The sequence below is a fragment of the Xiphophorus couchianus genome, chromosome 2, assembly GCF_001444195.1.
Source record: "Xiphophorus couchianus chromosome 2, X_couchianus-1.0, whole genome shotgun sequence".
NCBI lineage: Eukaryota > Metazoa > Chordata > Actinopteri > Cyprinodontiformes > Poeciliidae > Xiphophorus > Xiphophorus couchianus.
In genome coordinates this window covers 14,143,893-14,165,735 of record NC_040229.1, presented here as the reverse complement: position 1 = coordinate 14,165,735, position 21,843 = coordinate 14,143,893, and the positions used below count along the sequence as shown (strand labels likewise).

Below are 21,843 nucleotides of genomic sequence, written 5' to 3'. Positions count from 1 at the left end.
AACACTGTTTAACACTGGTTTCTGAACCGAAGGAACCTCAGTGAATGTACCTCTGTGTCTTAGAGAGAAACCCTCATCTGTGTTTGCACCAGATAAAATCAGAGTCCTGACATGTCCAAACGGTGTCCCAGGCCACTCAAGATGGATGCCTGCATGTGGGCCTTGATGCCATGGAGAGATGAAGTTGAAATGAAGTGTCACAAGAAAGCTGAGCCCCCGCACTTTAATACCAGAGCATGAAGCACATATTTCAACACCTTCTCTCATTTTATCCATTTTACAAGTGCGGACTGGTTAGGTAACTGCAAGCTGGAATGAAAATGACAAATAAAGTGCCAGATTATGAAATATCAGTTACCAGAACTGCACAAAAAAAAATAAAAAAATAAAAAATTGCTACTGATTGCAATTAGAGCTGACTTTTACATTTGACCTCCGTGACCTGGTTAAGACTAAAAATCAAGCATTTTTTTGATATTAGAGAATGCTGCATACACTTGGAATGAAAATTGTTAATGAGTGAAGAAGACTTGCTTGGCTATTTTCATTATCAGTAAGGTGTTTAAAAATGAAGCTGAAGAATGCAAAGAAGCTGTGAGAAACCTTTATAAAAAGAAAATGTATTTTCTAAAGACGGATTTCTTGTCTGGTACTTAACTCAAACAGGATAGACATCAGTAGAAAGCAAAAAGCTGGTTGATATTACAGCAAAGTTGTTCTTTTTTATTCTTTTGAAGTCCAGTTCTGTCACACATCATCCCAGATTAGGAAGTGCTGAAAGCCCTTTGGAAATCTCACAGCTAAGGTAAGAATCTACATCTTCTGCATGGTACAAACACTCAGGGACATCTGTAATGCTAACTGTGCTAACCAGTGCTCTAAAAACTGATATAAGATAGTAAAAATGGCTTGAAAGGTCAACTCTGTAATCATTTTGTTGTTTGTAGTAAATGTGCAATGCTAACAGCTCTTTCTTTAACACTCATGACGCAACTTTGTCTCTGAAACTAATAGAAATAAATAGGGATTGAAACAGGACAAGAAATATATAATAGAGTTTGTCATTAAAGAGAGAATGAGATATTCTTTTATGCAATTCTTCAAAGTCAAAGTTTCACAAAATCTGTGATTGGAAATTGGGCCACTATTCTGTGACTTAAAGTGAAAAAGAAAAAATACACAAGTGGAAGCTTATTTCCATCTTATTCAAAACATTGAAAAAATGTTGTTTATAATTGATGACATTAGTCGTGATATGCGGAGAAGTGGTTACAAATATTCAAGCATTCAAGTCTCTTATTAACAAACATCCACTGTGTTTATCTTTCTCAAGGCTCCATTTCCATAAAGCCCAAGAGAGTGCTTTGCAGATTTATCTCTGACATTTGCATGAAGCCAGAAATTCATCTCATTATTTACAAACAGGATAGGGGGTCTATGGTTTGACCGCAGAATAAATTGGTATACTTGAATTTCAAAGCAATGCAGGAGAATTTTCTGCATCAAGAACATTATTCTTTTATAAGGAAGAGTTAAATATTTGTGTAATAGTTAAGAAAAAAAAAAAACTAGAGAGAAACATAGCTATGGGTAATTTATCTTCATCACTGTGTTCCTTGGAACCATTTTTTTCTCTCTCCACAGTCGGTGAGACCCCGCTGACCCCAGCTGGTCTTATCAGAGACAACACATGACCAGTGTTACTTCCTGTGATGTTAAACTTCACCTGCATGCCGAGCAGCTTCTTCCTGTGCAGATGTCTGGAGGTCTGGCCAGCACATCTCTGACTGTTTCTTACACTGTACACAATTTAGTGGATAGCAGCCAGAAGGAAAGCAGAGATGCATACTGATATGAGCCCTGCAGCCATGCTACACTGTACACAAAAAGTGCTGAAAGAGGCCAAAGGATGTCTTGTGCGCCATGTCTTAATATATCACATCTTCAATACGATCTGATGAATTATTCAGATTGTGCTATCTGCTTTGCCTCTCACCTAAAACATCTGCCCTGCCAGCTGATCTGCCAAGTCCGCCTTGCTGCCTGCGCCGCCACAGGAAGCTTTTAGTCCGGCTGCCATCCTGTGGTCTGCGCTCCTTTTATCCTCCAATCCTCTAAGTATATACATGTTTTGGACTTCAGGAATACAGCGTTGAGGAAAAGAGATCAGGTTACTGTGTCAACAAACAGGACCAGTGGGCACAAAGATTTTAACAGAAAGACAGTAGATTTGCTACCGTTCAAATATCTGAGTTCTCAGAGGTGAGGTAAGCACGCAAAGAACTACCTCACCTAACCTGCTGTCTAAAAAAACAAAGGTTAAAAAAACTGATGCCTCATTCAACAGTTCCAGTTTAATTGTCTTTTAGTTACATTCCAGTTAGAATTTAAAGCATTCCTGAGCAGTATTAAAATATTTTCTGAAAAGCTTTTGTTGTACTTAAACATTTTTTTCCCATTCAATTTCAAATACAGCATAATTTATTGGGTTCAGCTGGTACATGATGGTGACAGTAGTTGTCAGGCATATTGTGAGTTTAATTTCAGCCTCCCCACTCTACATAGTAACATAGCTTTGGGCAACTCACAACCACAAGGGATATTAATTGTGTGATGGGTTGTGAGTTTGGCTGATACCAACATGTGTATTGTTAAAGCACTTCGAGTTGTCTGTGTGACCATGGATGCTTAATTATTGTTTTAAAATCGGGGAACAACGTGAGAAAAATCTTGAACCTGCTAGCTTAAAGGTGTAGAGTATCTTCTTCATGAGCCTAGTTCAAACCTATGTAAAAAGCGGCCTTATTTTCTTTTTCCTTTTGCTGTATTGGTTACACACTGACTAATAAGCACATTTAAGGAGTCAGCTAGATTTTAGTCAAAATAACCCCTCTGATCTTGTTTGTACCATCGGTGTATGTTTGCATCTCTGCTCTCTTTGGTCATAGATCAGAGCCTCTTGGACCTACAATTCATTTTATGATGACATCAGTCCCTAAAAACCTCATCTTCTAATACCTGCTTTTAGTCTACAACCTGTGATTATACAAAGGAAACGTGGACAAGTTTTGTGTGACCAGTTTCGTATGCAGGATTCTACAGAACTGTGTAAGAGTTTGTTCACATAAATTCGATAATATAAACTAGGTTTTCCATTTCGTATTGAAGCCCTTTTCACATTTTATAATGATGTTCACTGTGAGAGAGAGAGAGAGTGCTGTGGCTTTCCGTTTGTGTCATATAATCTGCTCCGTTTACTGCGCCCAGATTTGTGTTGGGGAGGAAATGTCACACATCACAATTAAAACACTCATCATTAGGTTTTAACTGGTTCAACACAAACCATCAGAAGCAAGAAAACAACTACGTGTGTATGTTTTGTTCACAAACTAGAATAGCACTGCAATATGTTATGTATCCAATTTTTACTGTGTCATATCAAACACCAGTAAAGATGCTAACATTAGTGTAGCACAATAGAAAACTATGTATGAAAAAACATGAGGAAGATGCAAGTTTGCTGAAGTCCATAAGATGTGTTCAGTTTACTAGTATCTAGTTTATTAACCAGTTGCCCTGTTTTAGAGCAGCATATTGAGGGAGACCTGAAGAAATGCTGGCAATCTGGTACATTGTTAAGAAAGGGAAGAACATGAAATTCCAAAATCCATTCCAAGTTGTGTTTTATTTTGTGAATGGAGTTTTGAAATAAATATTTTTTATATAATATTTCTATTTACTGAAATGCACCTGCAAGACCAGGCTGGCTTACGTACCACTAAATTTTACCATGATGTAAAAGATGACTCAGGTCATCTTTGGCTGAAAAGGACATTTTTTTTAATCTGAAACATCACAATATAAAACAATGAAAGAAATCTTTAAAAGGGACTATTAAAGGAAATTTTATGTGTAAAAGAAAATCTCATGCTTTCACTTTAAAGGGTGAAAAGGAACTTCCCATTTCCCTATTGGATTTAATGATATGACTAATCACTTGCCTCACACATCTTCTTTCATCATTCTTTCGTCATCGTTCATATATTTCAACAGCTTACTCCGCACAGCCCTAAACCCCAGTTTAAAAAATTGCTGTACTTCAACAAGAAAATACAGAACAACTTGTTTAAAATGGACCAATTAAATGTGTGTGATCAGAGGAATGTCTTCAAAGGGTCAGCAGAACCATTAGCAGAGTAAAGGGCACAACCTGGAATGCTCAGAGATATCAAATCACTAGGCAGGGGGGAGGGAGGTGGTACTGGGTGCTAAACTGGGATCGGTTGGAGACTCTTTCAGGGATCACAAACACTCCTGGTACTTCTGTCTGAAAGAACACAAACATTCACAACCACTAAGAACAACAAAAACCTGACAAACATGTGGTGCATCATATCAAAGCTCCAGAGCTAGCAATGAATCAATGGACATAGTCTTGAAGACTTGATGTTAAGAGGAATCATATGACTTCTAAACATATTATTGAAAAAAAAAAGATCACACAATGATAAAAGACTTTTTGCGCTAATAAAAACAAACTCCAGGATGGTAACAACGACCCAAAGCACTTTTTGTGACATATGCGTTGCGAGTTTCACAAGGGGTAAGTAGCAGTTTGGAAACACTACAGTGAACGCAGCAATCTGGCCGGGTTCCACGTCCACAGTCATTTCCCACATCATGGCACAGCACTAGACTGGGAATAAACAGAGGAACCCGCTGGGCTCCCAGAATGAATATTTGCAGAGTTCCCATCAGTGAATGCGCAGTAACAGGACTCCCTGAAGGCCTGTGTTTAACCTTTAGGTTACAAGTGACTGGCCACTCCACAGCACGCCCCTCCCAAAGACATTAACCCTTTTCTGGCTCTTCTTCATCAGGGTACGGGGAGATAAAGAGGAAGTTAGATAAAAATAAAACAAACCAAAGATCAAGAGATAAGTATCAGGATCAGTATCTTTATTTACTTTATTTTCACACTATGTAACAAGTGCAAGGAATTTTAGCTATTTTTACAAAGCATAGAGCAAATTAACAACAGGGCTGATTTAAAGTATGTTTCTTGTACTTTGTGCAGCTGTTTAGTTGCTTTTGTTATATGGCTAAAAGGAAACCATAAGTTGAAAATAGTGTATTTAAAAAGACTTTGTGTGAATATTTTTACGAGTATTAATTCGAAAATTAACAAAATTTGTATATGAATACTTTCATTGTGAAAACTCAAAACAAGGCTGAAAAGTTGACAAGAAAGCAGTGTAAACTTTTAGCAGCCTACCGATCCCCAGATGATCACCAATGACAATATAATGCAAAACTGTCAGAAGCACAGACAAGTACACTGTCAAAAAAACTTGTTTCCAACTTCCTGTTCCTGTGGCAAGAAAGTCTGGATAAAAAGCCTAGCCTGATGTAGATGCAAACTCTGTTTGTGCACCGCTACATCTACACAAACAAAAAATGTCACAAAGTACAAAATAAATACAAACATTCATGAACAATAAAGATTAAAAACCCTCTCAACACTTACATTCAATTTATATACATTTTTAAGGTATCTAAAAGCTGTTTCTCCTTCAATGCAAGAAAATGGGAAAGAAATTATGAAGTCAGAACATATGCAGATGCAATTAAGCAAACAAGTAAAAACCTAATATTTATTCAAATCTAAGAGATGCACATTTGAAGCCAGGCGAGATTGATTAGACTGATTCAGTTTACTACTACATTAAGCTTCATCACAGTATGTTGACTCTAAGTAAATTTGCTCTTTCATATTCCTGCACTGAATACTTCACAAAGCAGAATTACAGTACAGTAATAAATTGTAGATTTTTATTTTTTTTAATAAATTCTGGTTTGACCTATTGATATAACAGACACCTCGTTTTTCCTGACAGCATCAAGCATGCGGTTCATTGTCAAGGCCGCCGGCAGTATCCAGAATGCAAATGCCAGCTGTTTTCTTTGTGGATCAAACCAAAAGAAAACAGCAGAGCCAAGGTCAGCGCAGACAAGCATTTCTCCAGCAGCAGACACATGAGTCTCCATATGCGAGGCCGTACAAAGAAAAAAAAAAAAAAAACTCTGCGTCCACAAATGTGATTTTGCAGCTGATTATATTCCACCCCTCTCTTGGAATAATTAACCATTCTGAAAAATTTATGAAAGCTCCCATTTATTCCTAGTTCTGCCAGCTTGACTTGTTTATTGCTTGGGATTGTGTGTCTGTGTGAAAGCTTGGCTTGGGAGGGTTATGTCTAAAGTGTCCTGTTAGACAAAAACAGACTGGGTTTCAGCAGGGAGATCAAGACTTTTTTGAGCAATCACCAGAGAACAGAGACAGATTCTCCTCTTGGGAAACTGAAACGAACTAAATCCATAAAGTGTTTTTCTTATTGTTAAACTACTTGGCTTCCTGACCTTTGAGGTGTAGCCTGCTTGACACCAGAAAGCTGGTTTAATCATCATTCAAAGAGAAAAATGAACTTGTGGAAACAAAAACTAAAATATCTCTATTGAAAGAAGAATGAAGGCGGCTTAAAACGATCACTGGAAGAAGGTTGCAAATATTTACATTTTGTAGCTTGCAGATGGGCAAAAGAAAACTCGAAGAGATTTCAAGTACAACAGAATGTTATTTCTACATAGTCTGTTGCCTTGCTCAACTGTTTAACATTTTGCACAACCAGAAAAATGTAGGGTATTTTATTAGTTTTATATCTACAATAAACCATTGTAGTGCAGTGTGTTGTAAACAAAATATGTGAGAAAAAATTTGACATTATTTTTAAACCTTTTGCTAATAAAAATCTGAAAATTTCAGCATGCATTTATAATCAGTCTCTTTCATTCTGGTACCTATAAATCAAATTCAATACAAAAAAGATAAGAGAGAGCTTTAGTCAGAGGTAACTGGAGCTGCAGAGAGTCACAGGTCAAATGGGACAAGCTTAATGACAAAATTATTAGAGGTGGACTTCTTTAATTTTACCTTACATTAATTGTTTTGTTTTTTTTGCTGCTCTCTTGCTGAAGAGTATGGGATTGATGAAGGCACACTTAAGAGCTTATAAAAACAATAAAATGTTTTGAACAAAGTCAAAATTGAAACATAAGCTTCTGTTTTGTATAGACATTTGTACATCCTATTCCAGGAGTCAGTGCAGTTATGAACCTCACCGCAGGTCGATGAGACACACCCCTAAAGACGTGCAGCAGTAATTCCAACAAAGCTGGATCTGAATTTAAAGGCACGTCACATTTTAAGTTTTTATTTATAAAAGATTTTTTTAAGTCATGCACTGTGTACTTTTTCTTTCACTTCACAAATATGCACTACAGCTTTATGACATAAAACTGTTATAAATACATTGAAGTTTGACATTTTTATTTGGCTACTCTGAATATTTCAATGAAAGCCCTCAAAATCTTTCATTAGTTCCTGATAGTATATCTTTATTGGTACGTAGTATTTGAAAAAGAGCGTGAGATTTTTCAAAGGTCACAGTGTCACACACTGAAAAGTAAGCAAACAGAACATATAAAAATCATAAACTGACCCAAACCACTTGACAGACGTTTCCATTTATGGTTCCCATCCATTAGCAGTCACCCACACTTCTGGCAAGTTTACAGCATCAGCGTTGATTGCACTGTCAGCAGTGTGTGTGGGTGACAGATTTGAATTTCACAAAAAAGCACCTGAGGCTTATCTGTTGTTCCTGGGTCACTTCATAAAGCCCTGTCCAGTTTCATAACACAAAAGAAAGTACACCAGTCTCGTTGTGCTAGTGTTCAAATTTCAAAAACCAGAAGCTGCTCAGTATACTCTGTCTTGCTTTGATTCATCAGACTTTCCACACTCCTTCAGAGTTTATGCAACGTTTCCTTCCTGGGAGAGGATGTTAGTGCATTTGCTGACACATTCAGTTACTCATATCAGAAGAAAAGCCCCTTAGCAGACACAGACTTAGACCTGATGAGCTGTTGTGGCTCCACTTGAAGGAGCTCCCTTCTTTGCTCCTCTAGAGACCCACAAGTCATCAAGTCTTAAGATGCCTAATACCCTTTTAAATAGTTGTGATTCTAGAGAAAATAAGTTAAAGGCCAATATTAAGTAATGCAACCGTATCCTCTCCAAACCCACATGCAAACTCACCCACTATAGATGCTCTCATTCAGAGCGAGTATTTAATGACCAGCCTCTTGCCATGCTATCATCTTACGATAAAGACTGACTGGAGATGGCTGAGGGCTGTCTTCTCTCACATCACACCCACTTTCTTTTTAAAAAGAAAAACCAACAATGACCCCAACATAGTGTGGTTCATGAACATTTTATAACTCTCCAGCAGGGCTATCCTGGCATCACAGGTAACCAGAACTGCAACATCAATGATTCATGCAGCGGAGGCACTGAACAGTTAATGAACAGAAGGGTAGTGTCTGTAACAGTATTACTTACGGTCTGTGTCAGCCAGGCGTGAAACCAAAACTCTCTTTCACATCTCAAACAGGCTTTCCTTCTGTAGGTGGTGACATTAAAAAAAGACTAATTCCTCAGCAGGCAAAGTGTCAAAGAAGAATTCACAGGAAAAGCTGATCTAAAGCTCTGCTGGAGGACAGCTGTGTGTCCGCACGTCCTTCTCTCTCTCTCTCTCTGTCTTTCTGACAGTGTACGGTACTACAGCATGCATCCACTTAGTGTGGAGCTCCTCCCATCAGGAGGAGAGAGAGGGAGGGACAGAGCACATGGCACAAACAGAAAAAAAAAGTTTCACAACCTCTCAGTCTTTTCACAAACACTGAGTAGCTGTCAGGACTTTGAAAACCTTCAATAAAAATGTGCAGTTTTAGAAATCTAGCAGTCATTGGGAAGAGGTGGCATACAAACTGGACGAATCGTCAGTCCATCACAGGGCAACACAGAGACGTATGGCATTTTTTAAATTGTTTGTTTCCTAATGGAGTTATGGACAGCCGTCAATGATAGATGAACAATGATGGGAAGGATGGTCTGTGTAAGGGGCAGCCTTGTTTGCTGAACTGATCAAGTGAGGATACAAAGTGTGGTGTGATAGGAGGCATAAATGCTTGCTGAGCACACCTTAAGGCTCAACTACACAGAACAGCTACATTGCTGCGTTTTTTCTTTTTTGCTAACAGATCCCTCGTGGATAACAAGGTAGATTTTGGACAGCATTAAATACACCTAGGATGAAACCCTGCAAATAAGAGATTGCAGTGTTTTTGTTTGAGACCATCTCCTTAGCAACACATGCTAGCAGCTAAGGTCTTTCAGTTCAGATGAGACAAAAACATATACTTTTGAAAGCTATTTTGATCTCTATGCTGTGTTGTTTGTATGATGCAGTACTGAAGCAGCAGAGGCTACCGGCACTCAGCAGCGAGTTCAAGAGTTGGTTACCATGGAGACTGAATGTGAACTGATGGATGGACATTATTGGTGTGTAAGGAGTTACACTGACTTCTTAATCAAACCCCCTGCTGTTTAGACATCAACAGATTTGACAGTTGCTGCTCCCTTCCCAAGTGCTGTTGGACTTGTTACATCTAAATGAAGACTCTGCTATATTAACATCCTTTGAACAAAAGAAATGCAATTTTTTTTTATTTAAATTTTTTCATATAAGAAAGAATAATAAATGTCTCTTACTTGTAGCCACTAGATGTCTATGGACTCACAGATCTTGCAGATCCCCTGTAAGGATGTGAATTTGGAACCTTCTTGATTTGAAGCAACAGGGCTAACAATATATTAAAAATTTGTGATCAACATGCTAGAGTCCAATGACAATTGTTTGGATGCTACTTCTTCACAGGTTTTATCAGCCTAAACTTTAGGTTTTCTGTCCAAGCACAGTGTTTGAAGATTGCTCTTCCTCCCTCTGGAAAGCACGCTGCCAAAATATGAAAGCATCAAGTTAATCTTTCACAAAGTACTACAATGCGATGGATGAATCCTATTAACAAACATAGCTATGGATCTAATGAATCTAAGAAGCGGTTTGGTGTCTATACCCCAATGTTTAAAATGAGGCAGTCCAACTGACTTCTTTTAAATATATTCAGCCACAGTGTACTCATAAAACTTTTCATTTAAAAGGGAAATTTCTTCAAATGTAGGCTAAGCGAAGGCATATGGTTGAGCAGACTTGAAAGCTGATAACTATGTGCTTAGCAGCCACATCAGTAACAAAACACATTCTGTAATGTTAGGGATCACAAGATAAACTAGTCATCCGTAAGCATGCTCCTGCAAGACAAAAGTGGAAGCATGATCTTTTTTCTTTTATCTCTCCTGGGAGTAAGTTCAGACTGCAGGTGTTTGCCCCTCAGCCAGATGTTAGCATCGTTATAAAGTCTGACTTTAATTATCATAATTACAGTAACTTCAAGTAGCCAGAGAGAGGGGGAAAGCAAGAAGAACAAAATCAGCACAATGAGAGAAAAGTACAGTGCTGTTACAGCTCAGGCACCAAGCCTAACAGGTCTGTTTTAAAGACTTTTATACTTTAAATCTGTCCTCTGAAGTGCATAATAAGCCAGTAAATAAACACAGTCATTTGTTTTATTAAAAAGGCAATGTATGTACTCTTTCTACAGTTGGATGTTAGGATTTACTGTTCATAGCATTCTTTGTTGAATGCTATGAAACATAATGATGAACTGGCAGTTTTACTGCAGCCATCAGCACATTTTACACATGTGGTGGCCATATTGAAATTTGAGGATTTGGAAGTTGGTGACAAACTTACTTCAGTGGCCGTTTCAATTGTATATTCCACACGGGAAATTCAAACATACATAAACTGAGAGTATAAGAATGTTCATCAAGATATCAAAAATTATGTGGATCTTAAGAAAACATTTTGAGACTCAGTCAAACTGATTATAACTCCATCTTGGTGTCAAAAGAGGGCCAAAACATTTTTGCTGTTTTGAGTAATTACAGTATAGTCACTTTATGATACTGTATAGTATGCTATACTATACTATGCAGTATAGCATACTATACTATGCAGTATATCATACTATACTATGCAGTATATCATACTATACTATACTATACTATACTATACTATACTATACTACAGCCACTTGTCCAGGCTATATAGTTACCAAGCTACCCTCTAGTAGCATATTGTTTCTCAAAGGCCCAAAGACAACACTTCTATGGCAAGCATTCAAATTCGGGTTGTTTACATATTTGTTTCTGCATTGGGAACATTCTTTATATTCTTCACAGTAATCTCCACAAACACATGAGTAACAATCTGATTTAAACTTCATCATGAAATCTATAGCTGACAATAACAACAGATGCCACTTTAGAGCAGATGCAATTTCATAGACAATGCTCCTGTAGAGCTTTAAATCAGGTCATTTGCTGTGTGAAGCATAGACATAATGTGCTTCTTAAGAAACTCCAACAAGGATGATTTTTAGGCCATTGTACTAAAAGAACAACAAATGTGACGTATTAGTCTCAGAGGGGGCCCTCTTAGTAATTGTTAAGGGAAAAGTCAGCTCAAAAGAACTATATATAGCTTAATGTTATATCAAAACACAATAGATAACAACTTATTTGAACTGTATGTGCTTGGTACAGAACTGGTTTCACAAGAAATAATGTACGTCTGTAGATTGTGGATAAGATGCTAATGAATATACAGCAGAGTGCTATGAAATACTTCACGGAGAGTTACCAAATAACTTCACATGCTTGCTCCAAAATAATTTCGTGGGTAAACATAGAGAAGTGTAAAATAGCGGGGTGTTGAGACAGGACGCCTCTTTCTAAAATAGCAGATGCTAATTATACACTTTAGGCAACTGCTAAGGAGGACGACATGAAGCCAAGTTTGAGGTGTTGGGAGTCTGCCTGCTGCCTCAGTGTTTCTCTACAAACTCAAGATTCCTCACTCTAAAACCACACTGAGGATACTCAATCAATTTTTTTTTAAAGCCACTATTGGGCATATTACTTCCAGTCTGGAACTGTTGACATGCCTAAGGTTGAAGAGAACCACCTGTTGGTGCCCTGCAGAACTCCTTTTGTAAATGAGCTATGGGACATAAATGACTCCTGGGGCAGACTTTCCAAACTCATCTTTAAATATTAAGTGTGCTCTCGAAATGTCGCAAAGGTTCGTTTGAGCTACATATTTAAAATAATGGTTAAAAATAGTTTGAACATAATAAAATGTACTACATATCTAAAAAAAAATAATTGTGGTAATAAAATTAAACAATGATTGGTAGAAATCAATATGTTCAATACCACGTAGGAAAAAAAATAAAAAATAAACCATAGAAATATAAAACATAGAAATGTAAACACAACTAAATTAAAGTAAAATGAGATCAACTAAAAACAAAATGATACATTTCATTTACAGAGAGCTATAAGATATTCTCAAATAAGCAAGATTTTTTTATTGTTACTTCTTTGTGTTATAACAGCACATAACAGCTATTTTCAAAGGTAATATTTTTTGTTTTGTCTCCTGAAAATATTTAACAATTCATTCTCAATATGATGCCTTGCAAATTTAATTCCACATGTTTCTAAATAACTTAACTATTGCGTTTTGTGACACTATGCAACTGCACAGTTCTTTGCTTTTATGGCATTTACATTCAGGCATATGCTACAGCATCCCCTTTTATGATTGTCATAAAAAAGGAAATTTAATCAATTTCCACCTTCTTCATGTTTGGCACACACCAAGCTGAAGCGCTGACAGCTCATTATGCGTAAATGATTAACAGCTGAGGAAATACAGCTCAGCGATAAGTCCTCATGTTCCACATATTAGTCAAATGGAAGCCCAACAGATATGAGCACTAGTCTACTTAAATCCTTTGTGGGGGCCAGAGGCCCCGTCAACAACTGGTAAATTGTGCCATTTCAGATTTAAATCTTAAATCATCCTCAGAGTTCAGGAATAATGCTGTTTGACTGTGTCACTGTGCAACTTCACAGTTTCACAGTGATAGAGTGTGTTTGTCATTGCAACTCTCCAGTATGAAAAAATGCTGGGATTCTGGGGTGTGTTTGATAGAAATATGTCATAGAAAAAAAACAAACAGCATGACTTCTTCTTCCTTGTACTACTTACTTTTCAGTGACAATGGATTTCCAAACAGTTAATTCACAGATCAAAATAACTCTTTTTTATTGTTATTTTATTGCCTAGGCTGCAGACCTAGTGATAATCAAACACTTTTCTCTGGAGCACACTAGTTTTCTTACACTAGTTTTGTTACTTTTTCAATGGGAAAAAAGTTGAACAACCTTGGTTAACTTATATTCAGCAATAAAGCTGCTGTTAACAAACTATGACAAATATATCACCTTTTAGCTAAAACACCCCCACGCACCTTACAGGTTGTTGACAGTTGCATAACAACGGAAAGACCTTAGTCAACTCTTACATCAAGCATCTGTTCAGTGAACTCCCTGAGGATTTTAAAAAAGTTCAGCAAAGTCACAACTTTGACTAACTATGTCCTTGACCAACCAATGCTTACACTTGCCCTTTGACCTCAGAGGTTTACCGCAAATTACACTATTACAGAACAGCTATATAAATTCTTGATTTTGAACAAAAGTGCTATTTTTATAGATGTAACTGTTTAATTAACAAAACAGTATGCACAAATATTCTCAAATGTTCTTATATTCATCACCAATAAAAAAGCTATAAGCATCACTAACAAGAACAAAAAGCAACTGTACATTATCTTAAATTTTCTGCCAGCATCAGCTTCAAGACTTTAATAAAAGAAAAAAAGTTTAATTAGAAAAGAAAGATGTTATCCCTTTTCTTTCATCTATATTTATGAAAGTTATTCCTTTTGTATTGAAAAACTGTCTGATGATTTTCATCTCTTCCTTAATTGGCTCTCAACATCACTGTTCCTGAGTAATAAGGACTACAAATAAAACAAAAAATAAATAAGAAATTGCATCAGCGAGGTGTTCCAAATGTGGTCAGTATAAGTCTGTTGATCAGTCTGCCACATTTTATTTTAAAAATGTGGCAGACTGATCAACAGACACTACCAAATGCAGTGACATGTCTGGTTCATCCAGGCTGCAAAAGAGTCAGAGAGAGTGGAACTTTCAGAGGACAGAAAAACTAAACAGTGTTCTTCTGTTCTATACTTGTGAACAGTCGGTATGTTTATTATGGGTCATGCCGGGTTTGGAAATATTTGCAGCCACTTAGGAATCTCAGATATCTTTCTGTGGAACTCCCAATATCTGGACATTTTGTGTCTCAACTTTCAACACGTAACCGCAGTAATTTAATTTGTAAAAGTTAAGGATGAGTTACTATCAATTCATGAAGCCATAATTATTATTATTTTTTTTTTAACTTTGTCTTTTATTAAATTGCTTCTGGAGGAAAATGTTTCAAGTTCAGGAGGAAAAACTGTGATGTGTGACTCATTTTGGGACAGAGCATGATGAGAACAAGTTACACGGTGTATAACACCAGTGGCATATGATCAATCATCTTCCCTTCACACATACTAAAGCCTGAGGATGATGTGAGTTTTGTAGGGGGTTTTCCATTTGTTGAAATAGAGGAGCTGTGATACCTGGACTTGGTCTAAAAAAACAAAAAGCTTTAATTTTTTCCTTCATGAAGCTTCCAGCAGAAGGGGTTTGTGGGACTCGTGCCTTCTGGCAGGAAAGTCCTCCAACCCTTGGCAGTATGTGTTTATGGGCATTTAGATCAATGCCTGGACCAATTGTCTTGTATTAAACTGCTGGATTCATCCAGGATTTCTCAATGTTATCCAAATATTACTAAGTGTGAAACTGCCTTTAAAGTTTCCTGCACTCCCATCACAAGTTCACCACCTCCTCATGCAATCTGTATGACTTCTAACATCATGCGCTCTTTCACAATATGTGGTTGTTGCTCCATAATCTGGTTATACTGTCTGTTTTACTAGCTAGCAGAACACTATATGTGATAGCTTAGACAGCTAAACAGTTTATCAGATCAGCATGCTGTCATACAAGAACAAGTGGCTCTTCTCCAAAGCAAGTGGGCTTGTTTGAAATTCATCGGAGCAAAAGGAACAGCTCGAGCGCCCCTCAGGTGGCCCACCACGTCCGTGGCAGCGGCTCAACTTGTCTGCGATTTCCAACTCAGGTCTGCCTCCCCCACACAGATACACCTCCTCCATACTGAGAGAGCTCGGCTCTTTTTTCCCTTTTCTCAAAGCACACAGCTCATGTCATAAAGTAAAGCTGTGAAACTGATTATACTGTGGTAGTCTTTTTTCAATGTCGCTGGTTGTATAAGTTAATTGAAGGCAAAACTATAAACTCATGAGGGGGCTTCCTCTTTAGGGTATACTAGATCACCAGAAAAGCACAAACACATTTTTAATGCAAGTTAAGATTAATTAATTAATCCACAATTCTCTTAATAGATATCCAAGAGGCAATGCTTTATTTATGCCACTTTCAATCAGTCCTCTTATAATCTACGATGTTACATCATTGTTAAAGATCAGTTACACATTTTAATTTCTATTTTGGGTTATTGGAGTAATATGAATGAAATTAAAATTAATTAATAAGGGCCAAAGTTCCTATTTCAGCCTCATAAATTTTGGTTTTCAAATTCTGAAATGTTTTCATCATATACTCTATGTTTTGGCATGTTTCTGCTCTGCTTAGTTATGCATTGTTGGCTGAAAACACAACCACAAACAGATGAACATAATCTAAATTTATACAGGGTTACTTTTGCCTTTTAATGTTTTATTGGCTATTTCTTGTTAAAACTTCAACTTAACTGGTTTAGAGTTAAGGGTGCAGCAGATGTTCCCAAGTTGCAAATAAATTAGGAATATTTAATGAGTATCTATTATTTTGAGGGGTTTTTTGTTTGTTTGTTTTGCTCCATAATCTGGATATACTGTCTGTTTCACTAGCTAGCAGAACAGTCAAATAACTAGTCAAAACTGATAAACAATAAAAACCCAATCACAGCTTTTATTATTCCATTGTATGAAATACCTCCAAACACCAATTTTATCCAATTAATATAAAAATCTATAATTGCTGGACTGGTATGGTCTGACACCAAACATTCATGGAGATCATGTAAAAATATATTATGTATTTTCAATGACTGTTGACAGAAGGTATAGAGAGAGAGAAAAAAAATCCAGGTTATATGATGTAAATCAGCAGGCCTACATGGCACTGATAGTCTCTGCCTGCCAGAAGGTCTTAGGAGTCTCATTAAGTGAAATTTGACATAAAATCAATTACCTCTTCCTTTTCTCACATAAGAGCTGAGCTCAGTCAAAAGTTCTTAACTATCTCTCTTTCTGATATCTGATGCACAGGGAATTACACGGGATTTGGAGCAACAGGGCTTGTCAGTCCTTTGCTTTTTAATATTTATCTTTATTTTTCATGTGTATTGTTCTTTATTAATGAGTAAGCCTTACACTTAACACAACATTACTTTAATTACTCGCCATCTTCAAATGAAAAATTGCCACTAATCAACAAAAATTGTCTTGAGTGGTAATACAGTAAGGACCTGGATATAAAAATGACAACAGTGCTACTTTAAATGCTTTGATTCCAAACAACTTTTTGATTAGATGTACTTCTTGCATTACGTCTTCTGCTGCAATTGTGTTGTGTGCTGGTATTGATTCCTCAATATGACTGTCAATGTCAAGTATATTTATGTTGCATATGCAAAATCAAGCAAGGATAACCAAAATACTTCATTCAAGCAAAAACTAATTTATACAACCAGAATTGAAAAATCTAATAAAATCAACATTAAAATCGTATGCTGAAGAAGAAATTAATACGGCAAATTAAGTATGCAGGAGTTTCCTATTCAAGTCAGGTGGAAAAAAAATTGTTTTAAATAACGGCAAAATAAGAAACTACCTGGTGTGTGGGGGTGCTGATTTGGTGTGGGTGGTGAGAACATCATTAAGTATTAAAGTATTGATGGAAAAAAATGTAATTAGTCTGTGAGTGGAGTGGAAGGCAGTGAAATCAAGATTGAAATTATGTGTTTCTGCTTTGTAGTGCCTGTTAAAATATTATATTAGTTCTGTACAATGTGGAATTGGTGGAGAGATGACTGATTCAAACCAAAATACAAATTACTACAGTTGTCCAGTTGTGACAAAATAAATGTAAGTCTTTCCAGTTCTTTAATATGTAAATATTTCATAACATTTAGACTGACTTGGAATTTGCAGAAGCATAATATAACAATATAATTAACCTTTTTTTTCCAATTTGAGGGAGCTTGGAACATCCAAATGTTAAACAACTGAGAAAAGCAATTTAAGAACAGGACCCTAAAGGGCAACTCAGGGTTGTGGTATTAGATCCTCTGTTGAAATATATGTCCCAATCATTTTCAGTGAACCAATCCACACTAGCAGCATTTGCTTGGTGCTCAGTGCACCAACCAGATGCTTTATTTTAATGTATTTTTAGTGTAGTAAGCAATGTATTAACATTTCCTTTGAAAGGCCATCTGTTGGCATTAATAGATAACTGTATTTGAATAAAATCCACAGAAATATTGAAATATTGATTTATTCTGTCTTGTTGCACTTCAGCATGAGGCATACATTGTTTGTTAAAGGCACATGCATGTGTACAGATGTAGCAGCATCAAGCTGTGCTGTTTTGTGCTGCTCTGCTTCAGATGGGCAATGTCCTGAACTCCGCTGAGAAGCTCTTATTTCTCAGGTTGATTTAAACCAGTCTGGTTTATAGTATCAATTACAAATTCAAGTCATGAAAGCAACATATTTTAATTCACAATGTCAGACAAGAAACATAAAACAGAATTTCCAAAGTCAACAATTAAGCTATTGTAATTAAAATCTCTTCAAAGGCATGACTCAGTAGTGGGATGTGCTCAAAAACCACACTGGAATTTTTCCACAAATGTTGAAGGTGATTAAAAATCTTTGAAGTTGAATAGAAACAAATTTTTTCTAAAACCTTCAGCATTTACATTGTTCTGCAGTTAGACAGCACAGCTGGATCAAGGCTTTGCATTTTAATAAGAGGCTGGACAACAGTGTGCTTAAAAGCCCTGGAACACAGCCTAATGAGAGCAACATGTTAATCAAAACAAGAGTACTCAAACCAAAAACCAAAAGTGTCAAATAAGTCTTCAAAAGATAATCTGGAACACATCCTGTAGGACAATTTTCGCCATAGAAAACAGAATTGCACAAAGATAGCTGCAGTCTCCTCACAATAAGGAGGTCACAAAACTAAAATAATCAAATGGTGAATTGGCTAGTTATGTGGAAAAATAATAATCAAATGGTGACTAATCAAATATGCGATACATCTTCAGTAAAAATCGAGAAACATTTTTTTAGAAACCCCATCCAAAGATAAAGGTTCAAAGTTCCAAACAAACTAAGATAATGCCTCAAAGTATTATATGGTTAAGCTTAAGATGAAAAATGTAATTCTTCTAGATTATTCTTTAGGTACCACTTGTTGAAGAGTAGCAGATTTTTTCTGTGGCGACATCTATGGGTTAAAATGAGAGCTACAGTGAATGCAGTACATCTGAAATGGCATTATAAAAGGTAAAGCTGCTAATGTGGATGACAGAGCTACTGTGAGAAAGGACCTCCACAAAAGTCTACCTTGACATTTGAAAAGTACAAATTAACATCAAATAATCAATTAGAATACCCTAAAATATCCTAACATGCCTTGAGTCATTGTATTTTACAAGCCTATCTATGTAGACAGTATTACTATTCCCCAGTACGGCAAAACTAGAAACCCTTACAGAGCAATCAGAGTGTTTCATGGATGTTGGTTACTCAGGATTCCTCACCATAGACAGATCCAGATCCCAATGGGCCACTGACAATTTCAATTAGATAATTATTGGTTCCTTATACCAATTACAAATAAAGGGAAACATTATCCTCCTGCTGGTTTGTGCACTCTGGGAAATGACCCAGTAAGATGAATGGCTACAATTAAACGAAAAGAAGCACAGACGGGCGGTGATTAAAATAGGGAAGATCCTGCGGATGAATTAGTTATAAGGGCATCTACATGTGAGGCAACTGAGACATGAAATATTAACTTACCATTTGATTTAGAGCATGAGTTATGGTTAGGAAAACTCCTGGAAATAATGGCACAATGTAGATTAAAAAAAACAATTTAGGATCTTATGTTAAATCCAAACACCTTAAGTTAGAAAAGTGTTTGACTCAGCATCCAAGTGATATACAGTAAACCTCTGTTCTTGTCCATGACAGTCAAAAATCTGCATGCAGAAAACAACCACTGGTTCACTCATCTTGGCTAGATGATGCTCATTGTACACGCCCAGTTTTTGTAGAGCAGGCAGGTCAAAGTCAGCCATATGGTCCAAAAAAGTCAAATAAATTATAACCTAATACAAACAGACTCTTTTAGGTTCAAAAAGTGAAATAATACTAGAGATCTTGAAAAATGTCAGTAAAATCTGTTCGACATCTCCAAGCCACTGCACAAGAGATAAGAAATCATTCCACACTAAAAGGTAATTGCAGCTCTCCACAATGCCAGCACAGGAATCTGTCATCTTTACCATGGAAACGAACACCATACTACTTGCACGCACACTGACAGAGCAATTGCTATGGCATCCAGGACTAAGGCGACAAGAAGCAGAACAATTTACTCTGCAGCTAACTGCACACTCCGTCAACCTTGCTGTCTATCATTCTTTTACTCTTTCCATCTCTTTTCTTTCATTTTGCAATTAATCTCCTCTGTTATTAGCCAGTTGAAATACCTTTTATCAGCAGAGGACAAGGTCAGTTGGAGGTTCTCTCTTGCAAGTGGTGACAGAGGAAAAGAAGCTCTGTAGGAATCCCAAGAGATGCTCAAGAGATGCCCAAGGATGCGGCTAAGCCGGCACCGCACGCATGCATCCACAGCTACTATCACCGCCGGTGAGATCAGCACCAGCAGAAGCAGATCGGATAGGGGAGGGGAGGAAAATATGAAAAAAAAAGGCAAGAGAGGGGGCTGCTCTATCAGCAGCAGTAGCATTACATCATAGGCTGCCTCTGTGGAAGGGTAGGAGAGGAGTGGACAGGGGAAGGGAGGTGCTCCTTGAAACGACGCACTCCCTGTCACTGCTTCAGTGCATACACAAGCCCAAATTTAATATTTATGATCTGGTGGCTGCAAAATGCTCTCAGTAGTTGGAGTCAGACCTATGAGATAATTCAATCAACTGCTCTTAATTGTGTACGATCACTGGGCTTTGTTGTCAGAATGGATGATGTACCCTATTATGTCCTCGTTCCTTTGGGGCAAAGACTGTGCCTGTGTGCGAGTGTAGGTCTGGAGCATAGAAACCCATGCAGTGTCTATTGTGTGCAGTAATCTGATTGCGTGACCAGTGCCTGCCTACCAGTGCTCACAGAGCATGCTGATATTCAACCTCTTTGAAAGGTCATTCCAGATTCCTTGAGGCGGTTGCGAGTGTATAGGTACAACTGTTAGAGCGATTATTAATGTTAACTTGCCTGTCACAATAAATTAGTCAGGAACTGTAGCTTGACTATGCCAATAGTTTAAGCACCTTGCAGGACAGTGCAATTTTAGTAAGAGTTAGGAAGTTGTTGTCTTTCTCAATAGCTAGCTACTATGCTCCAAAAGTAATAAGTAATATGTCAATAAAGGGTTTTTAATATAATAATGATAGGGTATTATTAAGCTATATGCAACACGGGGGAAGAACCTGGATTGTGACAGAGGACGTGGCCCTAAAGCCAACTGGTAGACCTCTGAAATAATATCAAGTAGCCTAGGGACTCCCAATTAAAAGTACCCAGGTAGGTCTGGCTTAAAATGATGAAACAGAAATAGTATACAAAATATATTTTATTTATACATTCTTTTACAATATTAAAAATATGCTTTATTATTCTAATTTAAAACCCAATAAAGCACAGGAATCCAGGACAACACTAGAAGCAACCTGAGACATTAACAAAAACAACTGCAAACCAAATTAGTAGCAACACAAACTAATGACACAAAATAATATTAAACAAAAGAAAAGCAAATCTCACATTGCATCAACCCAGTCCTGTAAAGCTGTGCCTAATCAGGTAATTCATTAAAAAAAAGAAATATGAACTGTCGTTCTGGTTCTGTAGTGCTTGTGTTACAAGTCAAGCTCTAGAGGACGACCTATTAGCAAATTAACTGAGAGCAACTAAAAAATTGCACCTTCGTGAGAGCATAATATGCAACAGCAGCAATCTGTAATACCCAAAAATAACAATAAAGTGTCTGCAGACAATAATAAAGCCATATAAGGTAAAATGAAAAACTGGTACCTTAATCAGCCACAAAAACGGTACATTCAGACACTGCAGTGAAAAGCCCCCGAAATTCTTCCTAAAAAGCAATTAGAAATCACTTCAGAAAAATCAGTAGTACAGTAGCAACAATATAAAAAGCGACCTGACATTACACAAAACCTGCCACAGGTGACATCAAAAGTCCATTTACCCCACCAACAGCACAAATATCCAGGATCCAAATCCTGGCGCAGCAGCCCAACGAGCACGGCGCCAGCACTCATCCAACCGAGATCCAACTGCACACCACAATGGACCTGACTCTCATAGCTTGCCGGGCACACCCGGTGCCTATATACACTAATGAGCCCGCCAATGCTGTGAAACGGAAGTGAAGGTGGGGAAACAGGGCATTGATGTATTCAAGGGCCCGAAACGGGTGGGAAT

General features: G+C 37.2%; 1 protein-coding gene across 2 annotated transcripts in view; it reads right to left on the bottom strand.

The window, feature by feature from the left end:
• The window catches only part of sema4ba (sema domain, immunoglobulin domain (Ig), transmembrane domain (TM) and short cytoplasmic domain, (semaphorin) 4Ba), a 56,135-nt gene extending 36,094 nt beyond the window's left edge, over positions 1 to 20,041 (bottom strand). Inside the window, exon 1 of one of the 2 annotated variants that reach the window (XM_028041488.1) lies at positions 19,872 to 20,041. The gene's annotated coding sequence lies outside the window, so the exon portion shown is untranslated. Of the gene's footprint in view, positions 1 to 8,464; positions 8,672 to 19,871 lie in introns of those variants that run through there. The other variant, XM_028041481.1, reaches the window with a different exon arrangement.
• Between the last annotated feature and the right edge of the window lie 1,802 nt (positions 20,042 to 21,843).